Genomic DNA, 12,984 nt, shown 5'->3' with positions numbered 1-12,984 from the left:
CTCCTTTCCTTCTTGGGTGCATCCATCTTTATGGTTTGCCTTCTAAGTTCATAGGCAGTGAGATTTTCAATTAGCTCATCCAACTTAAGAGTGGCAATGTTCTTTGATTCCTGAATATGAGTGATTTTGCTTTCCCAAGAGACTGGCAGAACCCTTGTCAAAATATTCTCAACTTTGTCTTCTTCAAGAATAACCCTTCCAAGAGACTTAAGCTCATTTGTCAGTGTGGTAAACCTTGTATACATCTTAAGGATGGTTTCCCCTTCCTTCATGGTGAAATTCTCATATTAAGAATATAGCAGTGTTCCTCTAGACCTCTTCACTTGAGATATTCCTTCATGAGCCACTTGCAGAGTGTCCCAAATTTCCTTAGCAGTGGTACAACTTTGAATTCTACTGTACTCATCTGGACCAAGTCCACACACAAGCCATTTCTTGGCCTTAGCATTCTTTTCCCATTTCCTCAAGTCCACAGCATTGCAGTCAGCTCTTGTTTTTGGCACATCTACTCCTTCAGCATTCTTCTTCAAGGTAGCCAGGGGACCATCATTGACAATGTCCCATAGCTCATAGTCTTCTCCGATGATGTGGTCTCTCATCCTGTTCTTCCACCAGGAATAGTACTGGCCATTAAAGAGTGAAAGCCTAGCAGTGGATTGTCCTTCCCAGTTTCCAGATGGTGCACTCATCTTGATCTGTTCCTAAGGTGTTAGCCTCTTCAAGGATAACCCGCTCTGATACCAATTGATGTTTTATACTTCAATACCATACAAGAGGGGGGAGGGTGATTTGTGTGGTGACCAATATTTCGCTTAAACTGATTATGGAAGGACCTGGTTCTTCTATGTGTTCCTTCTGCTACTGCTGTGGAATAATAAATGTAGAAAGTAAAGAACACAAGTATTTTTACGTGAAAAACACCCGACTCAAAAGGTGAAAAAACCACGCCCTACTACTCAGTAGGATTTTCCCCAACACTTCACTAAATCATCGAGCTAAAACACCATTTACAAAACTCTTTGTAAACCTAAGGATTATCTCTAATCCCGTTGTAGCAACTAGCCTCTAACTATTGCGACAACATCAAGTTAACTCTAACTTGAATACTCAAAATACCTATTACAATTGCTTCTAGATAAAGATGAAAGGTACAATATAAAAACACCTACTAAAATTGAACTAGAAATAAAGAAAGACACATAAAACTCTTTATGGAGCTGGTTCTTCAATCTGGTTCATGTAGCTTCAAGTTCGCACACTTGAATCACACACGAACTACTTGCAAAAAGCCTTGCTATTTTGCTCTCAATTCACGTTTAACTTATGTGTTTTTGTGCAACACCTGTAATGTGAGAACATCGTGCAATTTATAGAGTTAGTAGATGAAGAAATAACTAGAGTTGTGATGCAACTCTTCCTTGGTGGAAGAGTTCTAGTTAATTTCAACTTCTAACTTCTTCCCTATCTTGGATAGTGTTCTCTTTGATTACGGAGTCCTTCTCCTTATCAATTATGCAACCTTTTCGATCAGGAGATATTAAATATACCGAGTTAAGCTTATCTCCTTCACGTACAACCCATAGGCTCGAATCTGCCCATTTTTGTGCACCTGAGGGAGGGACCTGGTTCATGTCTGAGTTCCTTTGTCAATCTTCAAAACTTAACTTTTACTTGGGCCAACACTGCATCTAACTTCCTCTAAGCTCGTGGGAGTCCAACAACGAAGTCCATAGTGATATGCTTCCATTTTCACTCAGGAATCTCAATCTTCTGAAGCAAACCACCGGTCTCTGATGCTAGTACTTCACTTGCTGACAATTCAAACACCGAGCTACATATGCAACAATATCCTTCTTCATCCTCCTCCACCTATAATGCTGCCGCAAGTCTTGATACATCTTAGCGGTGCCCAAATGAATAAAATACCGGGAACTGTGAGCCTCCTCTAGAATCAACTCACGAAGCCCATCCACATTAGGCACACAAACACGACACTACATCCTCAAAACTCCATCATCTCCATCCGTAACCTGCTTGCCATCACCGTGATGCACTGTGTCCTTAAGGACAAGCAAATGAGGATCATCATATTGCCTCTCTAATACACTAAAGCAATGAAGACCGAACGACTGTGCATGCTAAAACACGACTAGGCTGAAAAACATCCAACCTAACAAACTGATTGGCCAAAGCTTGAACATCTAAAGCAAGCGGTCTCTCTCCGACTAGAATATGCCCGAGACTGCCCATACTAGCTGACTTCCTACTTAAAGCATCGGCCACCATATTGGCCTTCCCAGGATGATATAAGATGGTGATATCATAGTCCTTCAATAGCTCCAACCACCTTCTCTACCTCAAATTGAGCTCCTTTTGCTTGAACAAGTAATGCAAACTCTTATGATCCGTGAACACCTCACATGACACGCCATATGGATAATGCCTCCAAATCTTCAGCGCGTGAACAACGGCTGCTAGCTCCAAGTCATGAACTAGATAATTCTTCTCGTGGATCTTCAACTATCATGAAGCATATACAATAACCTTGCCACCCTGCATCAATACTACACCAAGTCCAATACGAGATGCATCACAATATACTGTATATGGCCCTGAACCAGTGGACAACATCAACACCGACGCCGTAGTCAAAGCTGTCATGAGCTTCTGAAAGCTCGCCTCACACTCGTCCGACCACCTGAACGGGGCACCTTTCTAGGTGAATCTGGTCATCGAGGCTGCTATAGATGAAAACCCTTCCACAAACCGACGGTACTAACCCCCTAAACTCAAGAAACTCTGGATTTTTGTAGCTAATGTGGGTCTGGTGCAGTCCTTGACTACCTCAATCTTCTTAGGATCCACCTGGATACCCTTTGCTGATACAACGTGACCCAGGAATGCAACTGAACTCAACTAATACTCGCATTTCGAAAACATAGCATATAATTGGCTGTCTCTCAGAGTCCGAAGAACGATCTAAAGATGATGCTCCTGCTCCTCTTGGCTGCGGGAGTAGATCAAGATATCATCAATAAAAACAATCACGAAAAAATCCATATAGGACTTGAATATCCGGTTCATCAAATCCATAAATGGTGCTGGGGCATTTGTCAACCCAAATGACATCACTAAATACTCAAAATGCCCATACCGAGTGCGAAAAGTTATCTTAGGGACATCGGATGCCCTAATCCTCAACTGATGATAGCTAGACCTCAAATCGATCTTTGAAAACACCTTGGCACCCTGAAGCTGATCATATAAGTCATCAATCTTCGGCAATGGATCCTTGTTCTTAATGGTGATTTTGTTCAACTGCCAAAATCTATGCACATCCTCATTGATCCATCCTTTTTCTTGACAAACAACACTGGCACACCCCAAGGCGAGACACTAGGCCTAATAAAACCCTTATCAAGCAAATCTTGCAACTGCTCCTTCAATTCTTTCAACTATGGCAGGGCCATTCGATATGGCAGAATAGAAATGGGTTGAGTGCCCGGAGCCCAATCAATGCAAAAGTTAATATCCTTGTCGGGTGGCATCCCTGGCAAGTCTGTAGGAACCTCTGCACTGGAATCACGAACATAAGCCAAATAAGCCAAACACCCCTTCTTGACCATACGTCGAGCCTTCATATAAGAAATAACCCTACTGGTAGAATGACCAAGAGTCCCTCTCCCCTCCAATCGAAGCAACCCCCGCAAAGCTAAGATCACAATCTTGGTGTGACAGTCCAATATAGCATGATAAGGTGACATCAGATCCATCCCCAAAATGATATCAAAATCAACCATATCGAGAAGTAGGAGATCTATGTTGGTCTCAAGACCCCCAATAATAACAACACACGAGCGATAGACATGATCTACAATAATAGAATCACCCACCATTGTGTACACATGCACGGGAGAACTTAAAGAACCACGAGGCAAGACAAAATATGAAGCAAAGTAAGATGATACATACGAATAAGTAGATCATGGGTCAAATAATACTGATGCATCCCTACTGTAATGGCATCAGATGCCTCAGCCTCAGGCCTGGCTGGGAAAGCATAACATCAGGGTTGGGCCCCCACAATCTAAACTGCATTCCTGGGACGGCCTCCTGCTAGCTGGCCTCCACCTCTAGCGGTCTGACCTCCACCTCCAACACCTGGACCTCAACCTCTAGCTGTCTGACCCCTACCTCTACCTAACTGAGCGGGCAGTGGAACACCCATTGCCGAGACCATGGTACGAGAACCCTGATGTTGAGAACTGCTCGATGCTCAAGGGAAATACCTACCAATGTGCCTCATATCGCCACAAGTATAACAAGACCTCAGCTGCTGAGACTGCTGACCCTGAAACTGACCCTAATGGCCTGGGTAACCACCCTGAAACTCTAGAGCGGAGGTGCACTGATAGGAGCTGGTGGTGCACTGTAGGGTAGCTGATCTGAATAATGCATATAAGAGCCACGACCACCTGAAGCACCATGAGAAGCCTGAAGTGCTGAATGAAACAGCCTGGGAGGATGGCCTACACCAAAAGATTCCCTGCCTCCAGATGAGGCACTATTGAACCTACCCAAATGATGAGGCCTCTTATCAGACCCCTGACCACTCCCCTGAGCTATAACCATCTCAACCCGCCTGGCCACATTTGCCGCATCCTGGAAAGAAATCTCACTCCCTATCTCCTTAGCCATCTGCAATCTGATAGGTTGAGCGAGTCCCTCAATAAACCTCCTCACCCTTTCTCTCTCGGTAAGAAGTATAAGAAGAGCATGATGGGCCAAATCAGCGAACCTAGTTTCGTACTGAATGACAGTCATAGAACCCTACTAAAGATGCTCGAACCGCCTGCGATAGTCCTCTCTCTGAGTGATAGGAAGGAGCTTCTCGAGAAATAGCTGAGAGAACTAGTCCCAAGTTAAGGCATGTGGCCCGACTGGTCTAATCAACCCAAAATCATTCCACCATCTCTTGGCGGACCCTATCATCTAGAATACAACAAAGTTGACCTCATTGGTCTCCACTATCCCCATGTTCCGCAATACCTCATGGCAACGGTCAAGATAATCTTGTGGGTCCTCAGAAGCTGCCCCACAAAAATGAACCAGAAAAAGCTTGGTGAACTTGTCTAACCTCAACAAAGCCTCAGAAGATATGGCTGATCCACCAGCGACCTGTGCCGCAATAGCTGGCTGAACTACTCCAACTAGCGGAGCTGCCAGAGTTTGAAACTGAGGAACCATCTGCTCCGGAGTGTGGGTAGCGGGAGTCAGGGCTCCTCCCCCAGCCTGAGAGACAGCTGGTGCTACAGGAAATGTGCCGGTCTGAGCTACTTTCTCCATAAGGCCCACCAGGCGGACCAAAGCATCTTGCAGCACTGGGGTGGCGATGAACCCCTCGAGAACCTGAGCTGGCCCTGCCGGAACGGTCTGGGCCGGAACCTCATCATCAAACTCCACCTGAGGCTCCGCTACTGGTGCTGCTTCCCGAGCTCTAGGCTGAGCCTTGCCCCTGCCTCGTCCTCTGTCATGGCCTCGGCCTCGTCCTCTACCCCTCGTAGGAGCTGCAACTGGGGGTTCGAGCATCTGATCAGCTAATGAAGCGGTATGTGTTCTCGCCATCTGCGAAAGAACAAGAGTAGAAAGTTCAATTAGCATTGAGAAATCAAATCGCACGATAGAGAAGAATAGAAGTGAAGTTGTTCTCAAACTCTATAGCCTCTAGGGGATAGGCACATATGTCTCTGCACCAATCCCTCAGACTCTACCTAGATTGTTCGTGAATTATGAGACCTAGGCAACCTAGTACTCTGATACCAACTTGTCACGGCCCAAATTTTCTACACTCAGGATCGTGATTGAGCCTAACTTTGGAATGCTAGACAAGCCAACAGATAAAGATCTAAAACGCCAACCACTATCCAAAACAGTAAATAACAATAATTAAACCAAAACATAGTATAGAAGTGCGGAAGTTTATAATAATCCAAACGCTAATACACGACTACCCAAAATCTGGTGTCACAATCCACGAACTTCTAAGTGTTACTACAAATACTGATTTAAAGAAAGTACATCTGTTCTCGAATTAAAAGAAAACAGGAAGCCTTGAATAAATGGAAAGGGACTCCAGGGTCTGCGAACGCCGGCAAATCTACCTTTGGTCTCTTGATGGACTGAAGGCAGCAATCCAACTCTGATCAGCGAGGTCTAGTACCCATATCTGCACAGAAAATGCTGAGTACAGTATCAGTATAACTGACCCCATCTACTGGTAAGTGCCGAACCTAACCTCGATAAAGTAGTGACGAGGCTAGGACACGACAATAACAAGAACCTGTGAAGTTAAATCATATACGAGAAAATAACAATAAATGGGAATTTATCAGATATTAACGTGAAGGGGGAGAAACATGCTGAGGGGAATATCAACCTAAAATATTACAATAAAGAAACACAGTAAATAATGTGCCTTGCACCTATGAAAGTAATAACACAACAAACAAGTACACGACATCACCCTTCGTACTTTTACTCTCATTCTTACCATAAGAAACAACAGAAACGGCACAACATCACCCTTCGTGCATTAGCTCTCTCATAACATGAAACGGTATCACCCTTCGTGCATTAACCCTCTCATAGCATGGCACGACATCACCCTTCGTGCATTATCACTCATAGAATATGGCACGGCATCACCCTTCGTGAATTAACACTCACTCACAATACATTGCACGACATCACCCTTCGTGATTTATACTCTTCCTCACCCAAACAACAGAACAATAACAACCTAGCAAAGGAATCATCAATAACCAACCTCGTTTCAATATTTAACTTTATAATATAAATCTCAACTTGAGTCAATACTCAACCAATATTTAATTCTAAGAAAACATGATAAGATTTGTTTAACATGAAGAATAATCAGTTTAAGCATGAACAATACGAATAAAGAATACAACAGTCACAAGTATAAAACTCACTCGCATGCTATAACTCGATGACAACATATAGGTACTCGTCACCTAACCTATATGTCGTACTCAACAACCAAACACATAGCAAATAAGGCAACAACACCTAATCCCTCAAGCTAAGGTTAGCCACACCACTTACCTCCATTCCACGGCCGAACTCAAGCCTCAATCACCGCTTTTCCCTTAGTTTCCACCTCCGAACCACTTGTACCTAGTCATAATTAACTTAATAATATCAACTATCACTAAAGAAACCAATTCCGATGCACAATTATAAGTTTTCCAACATTTTTCCCAAAAACTCAAAACTCGACCCCGGGCTCGCTTGGTCAAAACTCGAGGTTTGGACCAAAATCCATTCACTCATTCATCCCCGAGCCCAAATATATAAGTAGTTTTGGAATCCTACATCAAATTGTGGTCTAAATTTCAATTATACAAAAATTCCTAATTCTACCGAAACCCCCAATTTCCACCATGAATACCCAAGATTTTAGTTTAAAAATTGATGAAATGCAACGGGTAATTGAAATAAAGTAGTTTAGAATTATTTACCAACACTTTGGGGAAGAAGTTGTCTCTTGAAAATCACCTCTATGCCTTCTAGTTTTTAAAAATATGAAAGAATGGTCTAATCCCGTGTTTTATTCTGTTTTGAAAACACTGGACAGGTTTTTATCGCGTTCGCGATGGACCTGTCACGTTCGCGATGCAATGAGGCTAGAAGGGCCTTCGCATTCGCGAAGAGCTTCTCGCGTTCGCGATGGTCTGTCCCCCCTGACAATCGTGTTCGCAGGCCTAGGACCGCTTTTGCGAAGAGCAACTCAATGATTCCCTAACCCGCCTCCATTTTACTATACGCGTTCGCATGATGCCGGTCGCGTTCGCGTGATGCCGGTCACGTTCGCGACGAGTAACCCCTCAGTGCTCCGCGTTTGCGACCATGGCTTCACGTTCGTGATGAACAATCCCCTCCCCAGCCCAGGTTACACTTCGGCTTCGCGAGAGTATCTTCGCAAACGCAAAGAAGAAAAACCAGAAACACTGACTACAGCAAAACATACCAGATTTCTAAGTCTAAAACATTCTGTAGCCTATCCGAAACTCACCTGAGCCCTCGGGGCTCCAAACCAAACATGCACACAAATCTTAAAACATCATACGAACTTGCTCGTGTGATCAAATGGCTAAAATAACACGTAGTACTATGAATTTAGCATCAAATTGCATGAAATTTTCAAGAAAGTTTCAAAACTTCTATTTTCTCAACCAAAGGTCTGAACCACGTCAAATCAATTCCGTTTCTTACCAAATTTCACAGATATGGTATAAATATCATAACGGACCTGTACCGGGCTCCGAAATTAAAATATAGACCCGATACCAACGAGATCAACTATTAACCATTTTCTCATAACCATTATAATTTCGGTGTAATAATTTTCATCAAAAATTCATTTCTCGGGTTAGGGACATCGAAATTCGATTCCGGGAATATGCCCAAGTCCCATAGTTTACTACGGACCCTCCGGGACCGTCAAAATACGGGTCCGGGTCGGTTTACTCAAAATGCCGAATTCAACTAAAATCAACTTTTGAAGGCAAAACTTATTATTTTCTTAAACTTTCACATAAAGGCTTTCCGGAAACGTGTCAGAATTGTGCACGCAAATCGAGAAAAGTAAGATGAAGTTTTGAAGATCTCGGAACCCCGAATTGAGTTCTAATACGCGAGGTGACCTTTTGGGTTATCATATTGTTCTACATGGTACCAATCCTATATAACAAAACAAGAAAGGAATAATTAAATTGATTTATCATCGGACAAAAGATGACTTTCTGATGCATGAGAAAAAGAGTTTACTCAACAACATGTAGACAACATTGCTGATTGTCTCGTGTCCTTTATTGATTTTTACAGACAATGCTTTACTCAATAGACACACTCAATATTGTACATAAATTAGTTAAACAAAAGAGTATAATAATATGGTTAAGTTCGTAAACTAGTTATATTTTATATTAGTGATAAGTAAAATAATAGAATTGTTACAAAGAAATCAATGAGTGAGATATTTAATTGAATAAATCAACAAGAGAGATTAGTGTTACGAAGTGAACTCTAAAAATATCGCTTTTAACTTTACTGATTTCAAAGAAATCTTATGCCCGTCAACATTTAGTATTTATTATGGAAAGTAAAGTTCGATATTAGTAGTTCTGACATTGTTCTTAATCATTTGAGTGAGATGTTATGTCACCAACGTCAAAGAGCCGTTCCCATACAACTCATTTATGACTGAACACTTATATGGACCATTTAATAACAGTTAATTACTGAGATTGTATGGACCATTTATGTATGAACAAACGATTGATATGAATCACGCTTTTTAAGTTGTTTTCATCCAGTGCGGAATTTCTGGAAACAACGTAAGATTTTGTAACTTAAAAAAATGATGCAAGGAAATTCGATCTGAACGTGACTTGTGTTTTTTCTATGACAAAAAAAAAACTGTAAAATTGTTTTGTAAAAAAAGACATTGGTTTCTGATAGATTCTTTCAAAAAGTTAGTCTGCATTCGGAGAGAAATAGAACCACGAGCATCACGTCAATTACATTATTAGGGGGAGTTGGAGGAGTGGGGATCGAAGACGGAAATCAGGAAAGAAATTCATCACCTCAAAATTGACATGCATGTACAAATGGACCTCTACTATTAATATTGAGTTTATTTCCTTTATTAAATTTTTTCTTTGTTACATTAGGTAAATACTTACCGGTATATAATACTATATTTTTACATTAAACAAATAATTTGGCATTAAAAGTTAAAAATTAATGTGAGATTTAACCATAAAAGACAGCTCATCAGATCCCATCCCAAAACCGATGCTGGATAAGCTAAAATTGGCACCTTCAAATGGAGCATGAACAACATACAAAAAATGACGTTGAACGGACATTCTTTAAACTATTATTTATATTTTGACTCAGTTAAGAAATATTTAAAAAAAATACCCACGACATATTTTAAAGCGCGGTGAGTAGAATTTTGCTCGATGGCGAAAAGTATGAAGAATGTTGGGAAAATTTAGAGTGCAAATTAACTATGGTAATTGTCAGGATTTGTCATAAAATTCTGACAATCGCCTGAATTTCAGCCATACTGCTAAAAGATTATGGTGATTCGTTAAAGCTTTTATGGCAAAATTCACGACAATCACTATAATTATTGCGTGCTTTAAAGTTCTGTGTAGCACACCATATAATTGGGGCGCTTAAGGAGAATTCTGCTCTGCGTACTTTCAAATTCTAATATGCATGATACTAGGGTCAAAAAACAATAATGGCACAGACTAGCCCAACATCGGGACACGATCTGATAACCTGGGGTTTCTTTTTAGTCAAGTTGTTTAGAGTCGCTCCATTCATTAAATAGCCTTTTCTAAATTCAAAGTAAATCTTAGTCTCTCTCTATCTTTTTCTTTCATTGATAGAACTTTATATGCAATTGAAAATAATAAAAATACCTAAACTATATATATATATATATATATATATATAACTTGCATATCTATCCAATGAGGTCGACACCTTTACAATAAACACTACAAATAATAGGTATTCCTTTCCTCCGACTAATAATTTATTTTTACTAATAAATTTCTTTGAAAATAAATACTGAGTTGAGTTTAAAATGGTTTGATAATTAATAAACAGTTATCAAAGAAGCAGATTGTCACGATCCAAAATCCCACCGTAAGGATCGTGATGACACCTAGTCTCTAAAACCAATCACTTACAACAGTTAAACCAATAAAATATAATATTATGAAGCAAAGTTTAATATAAATACAAAAATAAAGATAATACAAGCTAACACGACGATAATAACAATAAATTACCAGGTAGTACAGAGTCACGAACTTTAACCAAATACACAAAAAATATCTCAAAATGCAGTACTATTCGGATAGAGAATTAACAATATAAGTGTAAGGAAAAGACTCCAAAGGACTGCGACGTTCAAAGCAGCTCTATCTTGAATCCTCACGAACAAAGAAGCTCTTACTGCCTGTATTTGCTATCTCCAACACTTGAATTTGTACAAAAATATGCAGAAGTATAGTATGAGTACACTACGATCGGTACCCAATAAGTATCAAGACTAACATCGGTGGAGTAGTAATGAGGTTCAAGTCAAGACATTCACTAGTCAAATAATATAATCAGATCAAGTGATAATAATTTAATACAAGGAAAGGCTCTATTTCAACAACAAATCATCAAATAGAATTGTACACATATGGCATCGCATGCCCACATTATCAATCACCTTCGCATGGTAAAAACTTCGTGCCACAACATAAGTCACACCTCGCCCGGCAAAGACCTCATGCCACAATACAAGTTACACCTCGCACGGCAAAGACCTCGTGCAACCACGTATATCGTACCCGTGTTAGTTACAATAACATTTGCAAGAGGAATTTATTAAAAATCAAATAAAGTAATAAATGATAACAACTTTCTTTTTACTTCAATCTGTTACGTTACTAACCATTCAACAGAATATGAGATAACAACTCCATGTAGGTAAATCTATCTTGACAACCAAATTATCAAGTAATAACAGAGACATAGATTAGCACATTGGAAACAACGCCACAAATCACAGAAAATGTATGACACACACAAAGAAGTCATAAGCATAACAAGACTACCTTTTTTTACCACCACACTAAAATTATCAATAACACGCCCCCAAACTATCACATATCATCCCCACCTAGCCACCCTTATCTCACCGCGTGTGCAATAATAAAGTAAATGCCCTCCTTGTCTCGTCACACACGTTTTAATAATCATCCCACCTTATCTTTTCACATGTACAAACCCGATATAACCCACTTTGTCACGCCATATGAGCAATATCAACAATAACAATATCATGACAAAACCTCGTGCAAACACACCAACTATCCGCTCAACAAGTACATGTATGCCACAATTATAACAACATAGCATGCCAATAATGGTCACCAAGACATAAGTTCATAATCTGACAACATAGTGCACACGGACAATTCAACAAAAAAGTATGCGGATGGGTGTTCAACATATAAGTAGGAAGCTAACTCATCCAGTAACAAACTTACAAATGCCCACTTTGGCCAACTTAGGAAATAAAATCCTAACGTGTAACATGGATTCAAGTAATTAACCCAAAGTGAAAACACACAGTACACAGACCTCTCAATCAGTACAAGGCAATAAAAGCAACATCGGATCAACTACGGTCATAAGGCACATATACGTCCGTGTACACATATGCAACCTCGTATATACGTTGTTTACACATAATACAATAAACAGTTAAACCAAATCCTAAGATATAATTTTCTCCACACTATGTTAGGCAAGATATTTATCTCAAATACAAACTCTCAAAAATAATTTTCCTTTTAAAATTCATCTCCCCTCTGCTCAAATCAAACCAAAATCGACTTAATAACATCAAACAATGCAAGAAAAACCAATTTCAATTAATAAAGTTAGGATTTTTACACAATTTCCCAAAGGTCAAAAAAGCCAACCCCAGATCGTCTGGTCAAAACCCGAGTCGAAGAGTGAATCTTGATTACCCATAGCTCCACGAGTACACATATGTGTTTGGTTTTAGTGTTCCGGCTCAATTCGACTAACAAATCTCAAATTTTTATTTTTCAAAACAAAGTAAAAAAAACCCAAAAATTTCTCTTCACATCTCATAATTTAGATGTTAAATCTCATAACTAATCATGTTATATAATTAAAACTACGTTAAAATCAATTTTCCAATAACTTTGAAAATCCCCTTCTAAAATTACATCTCACCGAGTCTAGGACTCAAAATGTGATAAAATGAAACTAAGTCCTAAAATTCCTTCCATAGTACCACCTGTAGATGTCGTATTTGCAATCTGGGGTTCGCAAATACGACCCACCGCAAAT

The sequence above is a fragment of the Nicotiana tabacum genome, chromosome 20, assembly GCF_000715075.1.
Source record: "Nicotiana tabacum cultivar K326 chromosome 20, ASM71507v2, whole genome shotgun sequence".
NCBI lineage: Eukaryota > Viridiplantae > Streptophyta > Magnoliopsida > Solanales > Solanaceae > Nicotiana > Nicotiana tabacum.
Note: the sequence above shows the minus strand (reverse complement) of the source record.